The sequence below is a fragment of the Pongo pygmaeus genome, chromosome X (assembly GCF_028885625.2).
Source record: "Pongo pygmaeus isolate AG05252 chromosome X, NHGRI_mPonPyg2-v2.0_pri, whole genome shotgun sequence".
Classification (NCBI taxonomy): Eukaryota; Metazoa; Chordata; class Mammalia; order Primates; family Hominidae; genus Pongo; species Pongo pygmaeus.
Window position 1 is genome coordinate 128,467,300 of NC_072396.2, and position 14,402 is coordinate 128,481,701.

The 14,402-nt window shown below is 44.2% G+C and overlaps 2 pseudogenes; one reads left to right on the forward strand and one right to left on the reverse strand.

Annotated features, from left to right (window-relative positions):
• The first annotated feature begins 1,687 nt into the window (after positions 1 to 1,687).
• Positions 1,688 to 1,794, forward strand: LOC129025560 (small nucleolar RNA SNORA40; annotated as a pseudogene).
• Positions 1,795 to 12,216: 10,422 nt separating this feature from the next.
• LOC129024190 (heat shock cognate 71 kDa protein-like) lies at positions 12,217 to 13,447 on the reverse strand (annotated as a pseudogene).
• Positions 13,448 to 14,402: the final 955 nt, after the last annotated feature.

Sequence of the window (14,402 nt, forward strand, 5' to 3'; positions counted from 1 at the left end):
TCCATATGGATGTACCATCAATCCCTCATATCATTTGTAGCGTATCCCAAATTAAACTCTTCTCACCAAACTATTTTTTTCTTCTTGTTGATAGTCTTACTTTGGTTAATGATTCTATCATGGTCTGAGCCACTGATATTTGAGACCCTAGAGTTATAACTGCTTTCCTTAGTTTTATTGTCTGTACAAGGCTGAAATGGCTTTCCAAAAGATATTCATATCCTAATCTCTGGAACTTGTGAATGTTACATTATATGGCAAAAGGAACTTTGCAGGTGTGATTAAGACTCTTGAGATGGAAAGATTATTCTGGATAGGCCTGTGGACACGTGTCCCTTATAAGGACAAGCATCTTTATAAGGGAGAGGTAAGGGCATTTGACACAGAAGAGGAGAAGACAATGTGACTATGGAGGCAGAGACTGGAGTGATGTGGCCAAAGAATGCTGGTAGCTACTAAAGCTCAAGGAGGCAAGGAATAGATTCTCCCCTGGAAGCTCCAGAACTAGCCCTGCTGACATCTTGATTTTAGCTCCATAAGACTCATTTTGGACTTCTGGCCTCCAGAGTAGTAAGATAATAAATTTCTATTTTTAGAGATAGAAATTTAAAAATCTTTCTGTTGTTTAAACTCACTAAGTTTATGATAATTTATTATAGCAGCCATGGGAAGTTAATACATGATCCTCCCTCAAATCCGCTGCCAAGTCCTTTAAGTCTACTTCCACAATATCTTCCAGATCCATTCTCCCCTCACCGTCTCTACCATTACTGCCCTAGTTCAAGCTCTCATTACCTTTATCTGGTGTTACTAAAGTGCTTTCTAAAAACAAAGTATGGTTGCTAGCTGGTATAAGACCCTCCATAGTTCTTATACCATAAACTTCTGCTTGAACACTTCCAGAGATGAGGAGCTTCCTGCCTATGATGCCATCAATATGATTATTAGACAACTCAAGTTGTTTGAAAGGTGTCCCAGTAATTTCTTTCTATTAGGCCTAGTTCTACCCATCCTGTGGGCTTCTCCCTACCAGATCCTGAGGACCTACCACTAACTTTTCAGGTTCCAGCCTCTACTTCTGTCTTCCCTGTGGAGTTAACTTGGGTAGGTTGAACTACATTTCCTGGAATTGTCTTCCTTGTGTGTTTCCTCTTAATGTGGGCCACAAGAGGGATTCTTGTGTGAGATTTGAAAGGCGGAAGTGAAACAACAGCCATTTTGCTATCCAGAGTAGGTGTTTATTAATTGACCCATTATCATGGTTTCTGCACTAATCACCGTCCTCATGAGTCTACTGGATGTAGTCAGATTAGCATTGGGTACAATAGTGAATAAAGACTGGTGCAGTAGAGAGGCCTGATCACTTGTTTGGCTTGGATGGTATGCTTATCTGAATGTGGTCTAGTGAATTCAGATCACATTTAGGAACATGGCAGCAATAGCTTCATGATGACTGCTGGGCTCACTTCTACCCAGAGTCTCATTAACCCCACAAAGAAGTCTAGATGTTTGTTTAACGGGGTTTTCTTGAAGCTGTTTCAGGGCGGGTGCACTAGCAGCAAACCACTTGGGCCTGTGAAGAACATCATAGCCCACACCAGCATATCTGGATGGATATGCTGCCCAGCAATGCCAATTATAGAGAAATAAAAAAAAATGAGCAAAAAAAAAGATAATAAAAACCCATATAACTTGTGGACAAAGACTTATTGACAGGTGCAAAAAATAAATAATCTTTTGCCACTCAGAATTCATTGTTCAGTATGAGTTTTGATACACATAAGAAGGAATATTATTAACAGCAAATAAAAAAATCATAATTCCACTGTCCTGATGCAATAACTGTTAACATTTTGGGTACAACATAGTTTATGTTCTAAGTTTGAATCTGACTCTGCCAATGCTTTTTGACTTGGGCAAGTGTTTAATTTTTCCAGCCTCAATTTTCCCATCTGAAAACTGAGATAATAATGCCAACCTAGCAGGGCTGTTGTGAAGATCTGACAAGATAGTTTATGTGAAGCATGTAACCCATAGTTGCTCTTAAAATTGTAGCCATTATTATTTTACAAGGTGTGTTAGTCTGTTCTCATGCTGCTGATAAAGACATATGAGACTGCGTAATTTATAAAGAAAAAGAGGTTTAATGGACTCACAGTTCCACGTACCTGGGGGAGGCCTCACAATCATGGCAGAAGGTGAAAGGCACGTCTTACATGGCAGCAGGCAAGAGAGAATGAGAACCAAGCAAAAGGGGTTTCCTCTTATAAAACAGTCAGATCTCGTGAGACTTATTCACTACCATGAGGACAGTATGGGGGAAACCACCCCCATGATTCAATTATCTCCCAACAGGTCCCTCCCACAATATGTGGGAATTATGGGAGCTACAATTCAAGATGAGATTTGGGTGGGGACACAGCCAAACCATATCACCAGGTTATTCCAATTCCAAATAACAGTCCTAACTGTTAGGACTGTTACTGATCTTTCTTCTGATCTTTCTTGTGATGTTTTTCTCCCTTAAAAAAAAGAGTGGAAATGTAGATAGAATAAGATTGGCCACAAGTTGATAATTGTTGAGAACGAGGATTCATTATACTATTCTCTCTCTGTGTGTGTGTGTGAATTTTCTACAATAAAATGTTTCTTAAAAAAAAACCACAAAAAACAAAGAAATAAAGAAGACTTACATGCAGGTTTTGCCCCAATCTCTCGTTATAAACTTGTTTTCTTCAGTTTAGGACCCTGCAAGTTGGGCTTGCAAATATAAACTGGGGCCTTTTACTAAGGATATTTTGAGATGCAACTATATGGCATGAGCCACTACTTTTGGGTTACACCATTTGTGGATAATGAGATGAATGGGTCACTTTCCCCTAAAAGGGCACAAAAATCTATGGGAGGTGGTAGGGGCAGTATAGAGGTTTGTGCAGAGAAGCTAATGTGGCAGTTACCTGACAATACTGTTGAGTAGTTCTTGCTTTTTAGGCCCTCTGGTACTGCCTAGTTGATCTTCTTCTGCCTCCCTTCCATCCTGTGGGCTTCTCCCTACCAGATCCTGAGGACCTACCACTAACTTTTCAGGAATTTTGTGAGCTAGATGATGTTAACACTGGGAGCTTGCAGTTGGCCGTGGTGGGAGTATTTATATGATGGAAATCAGCAAATATTAGAAATCAGATTTTTTGTTGTTCTGAAGAGCTAGTTGCTAAACATCTATCTACCAGTGCACCACTAATCATACCATTCCAATAAGTTCCATTTTTCCTCATATGAGCTAGAGTTGGATTTTGCTACCCTTCTCCTAGCTTATCCAAGTAAAACAATTAGTAACGAGTATACTGCAGAGAGAGAGAACAGTTTGTTGCTGCTGTTACTGCTACTAAGTGCTAAACGTGGCATGCGGCTCTTTTTAAGTCAACGACTCCACAGATACTGATAAAGTGCTTAATTTCCTTTTCTAATTGTCAAATAGCTTTTTGGGGAATTCTAAGTGACACGTACCAGCACTGGAGGTCTCAGAGAAGACAAAGCTACCACAGCTTCTTCATGCATGCCTCCAACTCCATACATTCCATGGTTTCATAACAGGACTTTCACCCTCTCTTCTTCACTTTTCACTGAGATAGAGGACTGGATAAGCTGCAACTGACCTCCTGCAGATGTTTCAGATTTAGTGGTTCATTGATTCCCATTGTCATTTCAAGTTTTCCCTCTGGTTTTAGAATCCTGTTTTCTTTTGGCATTAAGGAAACCTGGGTTGTACCCTCTGTCACTAACTCACTACAACAACTTGGGCAAGTCTTATCTCTTAAAGCTGTGATTCACAAATTCACTCTGGGCTCTGGTATTGTCTAACTATGCCTATTGTTGTTGTTGTTGTTGCTAGGGTGATGGGACTACCATTGATTCCCTTATCCCAATTGTCTTTAATGTTGTTTAAAACCCTTTCTTGGTCCAGTGTTGTGGCTCACACCTGTAATCCCAGCACTTTGGGAAGCCAAGGCAGGAGGATTACTTGAGGCCAAGAGTTTGAGACCAACCTGGGCAATATAGGGAGGCACCGTCTCTACAAAAAATAAAAAAATTAGCCAGGTGTGGTGGTATGCCTGCAGTCCCAGCAGACTGGGAGACTGAGGAGGGAGGATCACTTGAGCCCAGGAGGTCAAGGTTACAGTGAGCTATGATTGCACCACTGCACTCCAGTCTGGGCAAGAGAGGGAGCCCCTATCTAGAAAACAAGCGAACAAACAAAACACCTTTTCTTAAATAAGTTTTTTAATTAGGTGATTTTTTTGAGAAACATTCCTATTTCAAAATTTTAATAACACAGAGTAAAATGTGAGATTCTGTCATTCCTTCCCTATTCCCATTTCCCTTTTTAGAGGTTGCTATGGTTATTAGTTTGTGTATTTCTTTCAGGTCTTTTAAAATACATTTACATATATACATAAATACACATACGTGAATATAGTACACACGCATGGGTAAATGGGATCTTACTACATATCTTGACTTCTGACTTGCTTTCATGGGCTAAATCTGAGGAGACTGAGCCAGAAGACTACTGGAGAAGGTGGTTCACCCCCAATTCCCCCACTTCCCTGTATGTGGCTACCTGCAGTGTTTTTGTCTGATTTTGCCCTTCCCTCCAAGCCCCAAACTCCCTCAATCCCCAACGCTGTAAGATAAGAACATTAGCCCTCCACATCTGAGATTTGAGTGGAGAAAGAAGCCAATTGTGAATTATGTAATGTTGGAATGTTACTACAGGATGTATATTGCAGGGTTTTATGGTGCCATAATTTACTTAACACCTCCCTATTGAGCACCTGTTTGTCTGATTTTTCATTATTACAATCTTGCAAAGAACATCCTTGTAAATACATATTATGCATGCGTGTGTTCGTAAGCTAAATTCCTTGAAGTGAAAAAGTCAAAAGGAATGAACAGTGAAAAGTTTGAGAGACTCTGCCAATTGCACACTCAAAGATCTTATTTTATCTACCACCAGTAGCATATGAGTGCCTATTTCCTCACACATTGTTGATATTAGATATTCTGTCTTTTCAATTTTTGCTTATCTGATGGACCAATAATAATTTCATTTTAATCAGCATCTCCACCAATAACTAGTAGGTTGAACAGCTATTTATGACAATTGGTCATCTTTTTTCATCTTAAGAATTGCCTAGTACAAGCTTGTCGAACCCATGGCTTGCAGGCCACATGCAGCTCAGAACATCTTTGAATGTGGCCCAACACACATTCATGAACTTTCTTAAAACATTGTGAGGTTTTTTGTGATTTTTTTTTTTTTTGGTTATCAGCTATCATTAGTGTTAATGTATTTTATGTGTGGCCCAAGACAATTCTTTTTCTTCCAATATGGCCCAGGGAAGCCAAAAGATTGGACTAGTACATCAGTGAAATGTCAGAATAAGGAGGTTGGGTGCAGTGGCTCATGCCTGTAATCCCGGCAGTTTGGGGAGCCGAGGCAGGCAGATCATTTGAGGTCAGGAGTTCAAGACTAGCCTGACCAACATGGTTAATCCCTGTCTCTACGAAAAAAAAAATTAGCTGGGCATGGTGATGTGCTCCTGTAATCCCAGCTACTGGGGAGGCTGAGGCATGAGAAATACTTGAATCTAGGAGGTGGAGGTTCCAGTGAGTTGAAATTGTTCCACTGAACTCCAGCTTGGGTGACAGAGTGAGACTCTGTCTCAAAAGATAAAAAAAAGTCAGAATAAGGAACTTCAAAAGTTAGTTGCTTCATAAAAGCAATAAATAAACTGGCAAAAACTGTCAGAATCAACTTTTTCAGGACTCTGGAAACTAATAAAAATCTTACAGTAACCAGGGGAATTCTTTTTTTTTTTTTTTTTTTTAAAGAAGGAAGAGGTTTTTTTATTCAGCCGGGAGTGTCAGCAGACTCGTGTCTTAAGAGCCGAGCTCCCCGAAAAAGAAATTCCTAGCCCTTTTAAGGGCTTTAAGGGCTTACAACTCTAAGGGGTCTACGTGAAAAAGTCATAATAGATCAAGTAAGCATGAGGAACGTGACTGGGGGCTACATATATCAGCTAACAGTACAAAAAGTTTTACAGTGCTTTCTCATACAATGTCTGGAATTTACAGATAACACCAGTAGTTTTGGTCAGGGGTTAATATTATTATTATTTTAACCACCAGGGCCAGGTGGTGGCGCCAAGGTTGTCTAGCTATTTATCTTACTTCTGTTTCTTTTCAACTTTTTGCTTTCTCCATTTTCTCTTGTCTTATAAACTAGGGAAAAGGGGAGGTTGGGGAGAAACTGGGAAGGACAACAGGAGAAGTGGTGGCCTCATACCATAAAACAACAATTATTGCCAAGGAAGAAGGCTTTAACTAGGTGCTACAGCTGAGGGGATGGGAGGGATTTATCCCAGGAATGCAGGGGACGGTTCAACATAAGAAAATCCATTAATGTAGTATACCACATTACTAGAACAAAGGGAAAAAAACAGTCATTCCAGCTGACACAGAAAAAGCATGTAAGAAATTCTAACATTTCATCATTAAAACATAGAGAAAACTATGAAACAAGGGGATTTGCCTCAACATTATAAAAGGTATTTGTGAAAAACCCACAGTTACCATCACACTTAAGGGCAAAAGACTAAAAGCTTTCCCCCTAAGTTCAGGAACAAGACACAGAGGTTCACTTTTACCACTGCTAGTCTGCTAGTCAATGTGTTTTTTTTTGTTTTGAGATGGAGTCTTGCTCTGTCACCCAGGCTGGAGTGCAGTGGCGCAATCTTGGCTCACTGCAGCCTCTGCCTCCAGGGTTCAAGCAATTCTCCTGCCTCAGCCTCCCCAGTAGCTGGGATTACAGGCGCGCGCGCCACCACGCCCGGCCAATCTTTGTATTTTTAGTAGAGACGAGGTTTTACCATGTTGACCAGGTTGGTCTTGATCTCCTGACCTGGTGATCCACCCGCCTCGGCCTCCCAAAGTGCTAGGATGACAGGCGTGAGCCACCGTGCCCGGTCCAGTTGTGTTTTTTTTTTTTTTTTAAATTTATGAAGTATTTATTGATCATTCTTGGGTGTTTCTCGGAGAGAGGGATATGGGAGGGTCATAGGATAATAGTGGAGAGAAGGTCAGGAGATAAACACATGAACAAAGGTCTCTGGTTTTCCTAGGCAGAGGTCCCTGCGGCCTTCTGCAGTGTTTGTGTCCCTGGGTACTTGAGATTAGGGAGTGGTGATGACTCTTAAAGAGCATGCTGCCTTCAAGCATCTGTTTAACAAAGCACATCTTGCACCGCCCTTAATCCATGTAACCCTGAGTTGACACAGCACATGTTTCAGAGAGCACCAGGCTGGGGGAAAGGCCATAGATCAATAGCATCCCAAGGCAGAAGAATTTCTCCTAGTCAGAACAAAATGGAGTCTCCTATGCCCACCTCTTTCTACACAGACACAGCAACAATCTGATCTCTCTTTCTTTCCCCACACTTCCCCCCCGTCTTTTCAACAAAACTGCAATCATCCTCATGGCCCGCTCCCGATGGTCGCTGTCTCTTCGGAGCTGTTGGGTACACCTCCCAGACAGGGCGGCCGGGCAGAGGTGCTCCTCACCTCCCAGACGGGGCGGCTGGGCAGAGACGCTCCTCACCTCCCAGACGGGGTGGCAGCCAGGCAGAGGCGCTCCTCACCTCCCAGATGGGGCGGCCGGGCAGAGGCGCTCCTCACTTCCCAGAGGGGGCGGCCGGACAGAGGCGCTCCTCACTTCCCAGACGGGGCAGCCGGGCAGAGGCGCCCCTCACTTCCCAGATGGGGCCGCCGGGCAGAGGCGCTCCTCACTTCCCAGACGGGGCGGCTGGGCAGAGACGCTCCTCACCTCCCAGACGGGGTGGCAGCCAGGCAGAGGCGCTCCTCACCTCCCAGATGGGGCGGCCGGGCAGAGGCGCTCCTCACTTCCCAGAGGGGGCGGCCGGACAGAGGCGCTCCTCACTTCCCAGACGGGGCAGCCGGGCAGAGGCGCTCCTCACTTCCCAGAGGGGGCGGCCGGACAGAGGCGCTCCTCACTTCCCAGAGGGGGCGGCCGGACAGAGGTGCTCCTCACTTCCCAGATGGGGCGGCCGGGCAGAGACGCTCCTCACTTCCTCCCAGACGGGGTGGCAGCCAGGCAGAGGCGCTCCTCACCTCCCAGATGGGGCGGCCGGGCAGAGGCGCTCCTCACTTCCCAGACTGGGCGGCCGGGCAGAGGTGCTCCTCACCTCCCAGACAGGGCGGCCGGGCAGAGGTGCTCCTCACTTCCTCCCAGACAGGGTGGCGGCTGGGCAGAGGCCCTCCTCACTTCCCAGATGGGGCAGCCAGGCAGAGGCGCTCCTCACTTCCTCCCAGACGGGGTGGCGGCCGGGCAGAGGCGCTCCTCACCTCCCAGAGGGGGTGGCCAGGCAGAGGCGCTCCTCACTTCCCATACGGGGTGGCAGCCGGGCAGAGGCACTCCTCACTTCCCAGATGGGGCAGCCGGGCAGAGGTGCTCCTCACTTCCTCCCAGACGGGGTGGCGGCTGGGCAGAGGTGCTCCTCACCTCCCAGACGGGGTGGCCAGGCAGAGGCGCTCCTCACTTCCTATACGGGGTGGCGGCCGGACAGAGGTGCTCCTCACTTCCCAGATGGGGCAGCCGGGCAGAGGCGCTCCTCACTTCCTCCCAGACGGGGTGGCGGCCGGGCAGAGGCGCTCCTCACCTCCCAGTCGGGGCAGCCGGGCAGAGGTGCTCCTCATCTCCCAGACGGGGCAGCCGGGCAGAGGTGCTCCTCACTTCCTCCCAGACGGGGTGGCTGCCGGGCAGAGGCACTCCTCACCTCCCAGATGGGGCAGCCGGGCAGAGGCGCTCCTCACTTCCCAGACGTTGGGCGACTGGGCAGAGGCGCTCCTCACTTCCCAGACGGGGCAGCCGGGCAGAGGCGCTCCTCACATCCCAGACAATGGGTGGCCGGGCAGAGATGTTCCTCACTTCCTATACCGGATGGCGGCCAGGCAGAGGCGCCCCTCACTTCCCAGATGGGGTGGCCAGGCAGAGGGGCTCCTCACGTCCCAGACGATGGGCGGCCAGGCAGAGACGCTCCTCACTTCCCAGACGGGGTGGCGATGGGGCAGAGGCTGTAATCTTAGCAGTTTAAGAGGCCAAGGCAGGAGGCTGGTAGGTGGAGGTTGTAGCGAGCCGAGATCACGCCACTGCACTCCAGCCTGAGCACCATTGAGCATTGAGTGAGCGAGACTCTGTCTGCAATCCCAGCACCTCGGGAGGCCGAGGCAGGCAGATCACTGGAGGCCGGGAGCTGGAGACCAGCCCAGTCAACACGGCGAAACCCCATCTCCACCAAAAACACAAAAACCATTCAGGCGTGGCGGCGCATGCCTGCAATCCCAGGCACTCGGCAGGCCGAGGCAGGAGAGTCACAGGAGCCTGAGGCAGGGAGGTTGCAGCGAGCCGAGATCACGGCAGTACAGTCCAGCTTTGGCAACAGAGGGAGACCGAAAAAAGAAGGAGAGGGAGACCAAAGAAAGGGGAGAGGGAGAGGGAGAGGGAACCAGGGGAATTCTTAATCAAGAAAACATATTTGGATCTCAGTAAGAGCACTTTGTGGCATTTAAACTTAAACTACCTCCCGAACCCAGGCTTGGCAGTGGCTTTGAAGACAATAGCCCTCACTCCTGGAACAAGTACCCAGCATTGGAGGCAGTAGAACAGAGCTTATTCTCAAAGAATTCTGGTGGATTGTTTTGACCTGACTGGTGACTCCTTTGAGGATAGACTCAAAGGACTTGCTTTTATTTTATCTAACTTGAAAATCTCCCAGAGTTGAGATGGCTACTCTGGGAGTGTTTGCCAAAAATATTTAAAGGCAAATGTTTTAGGTGCTCCCACATGGGGAGGGATAACACTTGAGGCAAACAATAGAAAACCGAAAAGCTTGGGAGGAGAGGCTGGAAAGTGAGATGCTTTAGGGAATAAGGGCTTTGAAAACTCCTACATATTCTTGGGAATCTGAATGGCTATACGTGTGTCCAGGGCTGTGCACATGCTCAGGAAAGAACTGAGAAGGCCATAAGCCTTCACCCCTGATTCACCTCCAGGCTCTATGCAAGAAGGTAGTATAGGCTCAGGCAGAATTTTAAACTGCCTGACTGAGTGTTGAAGATGTACCCCAATATAAACAGAACTTCTCAGTAAAGACTGAAATATTGTGTGTGTGTGCTTTTTTGGTTCCAGGCATGTTAGGAATTATTTGTTGAATCACTGGCTGACCACTAGGTGTATGGAAGAAGGAATCCAGTGGCCACACATGACAAAGAATACAGAATTTACAAAATTAGTTTATAAAAGTCATTAAACAAACAACAACAAATCATGAGGAGGGGGATTTGATTTTTAGAGTTGCCACATTATAATATTCAAAATGTCCACTTTTTTTTAAAAAAAAAAGAGGCATGCAATGAAACAAGAAAGTGTGCCTGTATGCAGGAAAAAAGAAATTAATATAAATTGTTCACATGGAGGCCCATACATTAGACTTACTCAAAAAGCCTTTTAATTAACTATCTTAAATATGCTTAGAGATCTAAGGATACCATGAGTGAAGAACCAGAAGAGATCAGGAGAATGATGTCTCACCAAACGGAGAATATCCAACGAAAATTATAAAAAGAAATCGAATAGAAACTCTGCAGTTGAAAAGTACAATAACTGAAACAGAAAAATTCGTAAGAGGGGTTCAGCCGCAGACTTGAGCAGGCAGAACAATGAAACAGCAAACTTCAAGATTTGTCAATTGGGATAATCCAGTCCAAGGACCAGAAAGAAAAAAAAGTGAAGAAAAATGAACAGAACTAAGGGGCTTGTGGGATACCATCAGGAATACCAGCATAAGCATAATGTGAACTCCAGGAGAGAATAAGAGAAAGGCAAAGAAAGAATGTTTACAGACGTAATGGCCAAAACTTTGAAAATTTGATGAAAGACATTACTTTTTGCCTCTATAGAGCTCAATGAACTCCAAGAAGGATAAACTCAAAGACATCCACACCAACACATATCATAATCAAATTGTACAAAGCCAAAGACAGAATATTGAAAGCAGCAAAGAGAAACAACTCATTATGCACAAAAGATCCTTAATAAAGATTAACAGCTAATCTCTCATCTGAAACAATGGAGCTCAGAAGACTGTGGGATGATGTATTTAAAGTGTAGAAAGAAAATAAAACCCTGCCAATCAATTCTATATTCAGGAAAACAACCTTTCAAAAAGGGAGAAACTGAGACATTCCCAGTTAAACAAAAACTGAAGGAGTTCACTGCTGTTAGAACTTCCCTACAAGAAACGCCAAAGGGCATCCTTCAGGCTGAAATGTAATTACCACATATAGTAACTCTGTAACTGCATGAAAAAAAACCCAACACCATTAAATATAACTACACGGGCAAAAATAAAAGTCAGTATTAATGTGTATTTTGTTTATAACTCCTCTTTTATCCTGTATGATTTAAAAGACAAATGATTAAAGTATAAATTATAATCTATGTTGGTGAGTACATATTGTATAAAGATGTAATTTGTGACAACAGCTTCAGGGTGGGATGGAGCTATATAAGAGCAAGGATTTTTTTTAAGTTACATTTTTTATTTTATTGTGGTAAGAACACAACATGATCTACCTGTTTGACACATTTTTAAATGTACAATACATTATTGTTGACTATGGGTACAATGTTGTACAGCAGATCTCTAGAGCTTATTATTCATCTTGCTTCGCTGAAATTTTATGCCTGTTGATTAGCAACTCCCTAGTTCTGCCTTCCCCCAGCCCCTGGCAACCACCATTTCACTCTGTTTTTGGTGCCAATTTTAAATACAGTTGTATTCAAGACATTGCATTTTGCACTTACAATACAGTGCTTATAAAGTTCAATGCTATTTCTTTCCTCTGTGCACATGTTCCATATTCAAGTATTGAGAATATCCAGTAATTTACTATAGCAGCTGAACTTTAAAACTGCCATAGAATTTGCTGCAAATTTGGGTCCTTCAAAGTTTTAACTGCGTGGAACAATGTTATATCTATACATGGGTTAGGTTAATCAACCTCTTCAATAGAGGGCACTGAGGAAGCAACACTAGAGGGAGGAGTTTTGCCACCAAGGAAGCCCCCAGGCATTCATTCAAACGCCTCCTGCACTCTGGTACAGCTTGGTAACAATGGGGTTGTAGACTTCCTCCAGCTCTTTCTGCTGATGTTCAAATTCTTCCTTCTCTATAGTACCATTCTTATTGAGCCAGTTGCTAATTTCATTACACTTGTCAAGAGTCTTCTGTTTATCTTCATCATTGTCCTTCTTATGGTTGTTCTTGAACTCAGTAATAAAATGGTTGACCATTTGCTTGTTGAAGTCTTCTCCACCTAAGTGGAGAAGCTGTATATTTGACCTCAAATATTCCATCCTCAATAGTGAGGACTGACAGATCAAAAGTGCCACCTCTTAGGTCAAAGATGAGCACATTTCTTTCTGCTTCAACCTTTTTGTCTAAGCCATAAGCAATAGCAGCCTAAGCCATAAGCAATAGCAGCAACAGTTGGCTCATTGATAATTCTTTTTTTTTTTTTTAGATGGAGTCTTGCTCTGTTGCCCAGGCTGGCGTGCAGTGGTGGGATCTTGGCTCACTGCAACCTTTGCCTCCCAGGTTCAAGTGATTCCGGTGCCTGAGCCTCCCGAGTAGCTGGGATTACAGGCACACACCACCAAGCCTGGCTAATTTTTGTATTTTTAGTAGAGACGTGGTTTTGCCATGTTGGCCAGGCTGGTCTCGCATTCCTGACCTTAGGTGATCCACCCGCCTCAGCCTCCCAGAGGGCTGGGATTACAAGGGTGAGCCACCACACCCGGCCTTGATAATTCTAAGTACATTGAGACTAGCAATGGTTCCAACATCCTTGGTAGTCAGATGTTGAGAATCATTAATGTAAGTTGGCATTGTGACCACAGCATTGGTAACAGTATTCTGTAATTTCTTTTATCATTGTTAGACCATAAATGACACCTCCTCTGGATGGAAACTTTTTGTCTCTTACTTGTATTCTACTTGGACTTTGGGACTATCTGCATCATTCGCCAGCAAGAACGACCAATGCTTCATATCACACTGGACAACAGCATCATCATATCTGCATCCAATCAGATGTTTGGCATCAAAAATCATGTTGATGGGGTTCATTGCAACTTGGTTCTTTGTGGGATCACCAATTAGTCATTTGGCATCAGTAAAGGCAACAGAGCTTGGAATGGTTTGATTTCCCTGATCATTGGCAATTATCTCCAATATTCTGTGCTAAACGACATCCACACAAGAGTAGGTGGTGCCAAGATCAATACCAACTGCAGGTCCTTTAGACATAGTTACTTGCATGTAGGTTTGGCTTGGCTTGCAAAGAATACACACGAATCTCGAAGGCTGCCACTGTGTTCAATGAGCCATTTCACTTGTTGATTCTGTGAATTTGACTATTTTACATACATCATAAAAATTGAATCATGCATTATTTGTTATTTGTCCTTTTGTGACTGGCTTATTTTATGTAGTATAATGTCATAAAAATTGAATCATGCATTATTTGCTATTTGTCCTTTTGTGACTGGCTTATTTTATGTAGTATAATGTCCTCAAGGTCTAATCATGTTGTCACACATTGTAGAATTTCTTTTTTAAAGGCTGAATAGTATTCCAGTGTATGTATATGCTACATTCTTTATCTATTTATCTGTTGATGGTCATTTAGGTTGTTTCCGCATCTTGGCTACTATGAATAGTGCTGCAATGAACACAGGAGTGCTAATATCTCTTTGAGATTCTGATTTCAATTCTTTTAGATAAATACCCATAAGCGGGATTGCTGGATCATATGGTAGTTCTATATTTAGTTTTATGAGGAAACTTCATTCTGTTTTCCATAGCATCTGCATCATTTTGCATTCCCACCAACAGTATACAAAGGTTCTTTTAATTACTCCTAATCCACACCAATGCTTGTTGTCTTTTTTGTTTGTTTGTTTAGGAGACGGTCTTTCTCCATCACCCAGGCTGGAGTGCAGTGGCATGATCATGGCTAACTCCAGCTTTGAACTCCTGGGCTCAAGCAATCCTCCTGCCTCAGCCTCTTGAGTAGCTAGGGCTACAGGTGGGTGCCACCACACCAGGCTATTACATTTTTTTTTTTTTTTTTTGTAGAGACAGGGTCTTACTATGTTGCCCGGGCTGGTCTTGAACTCTTGGTCTCCAGTGATCCTCCTGCTTCGGCCTCCCAAAGTACTGGGATTACAGGCACGAAGCCACCACACCTAGTCGGCAATGG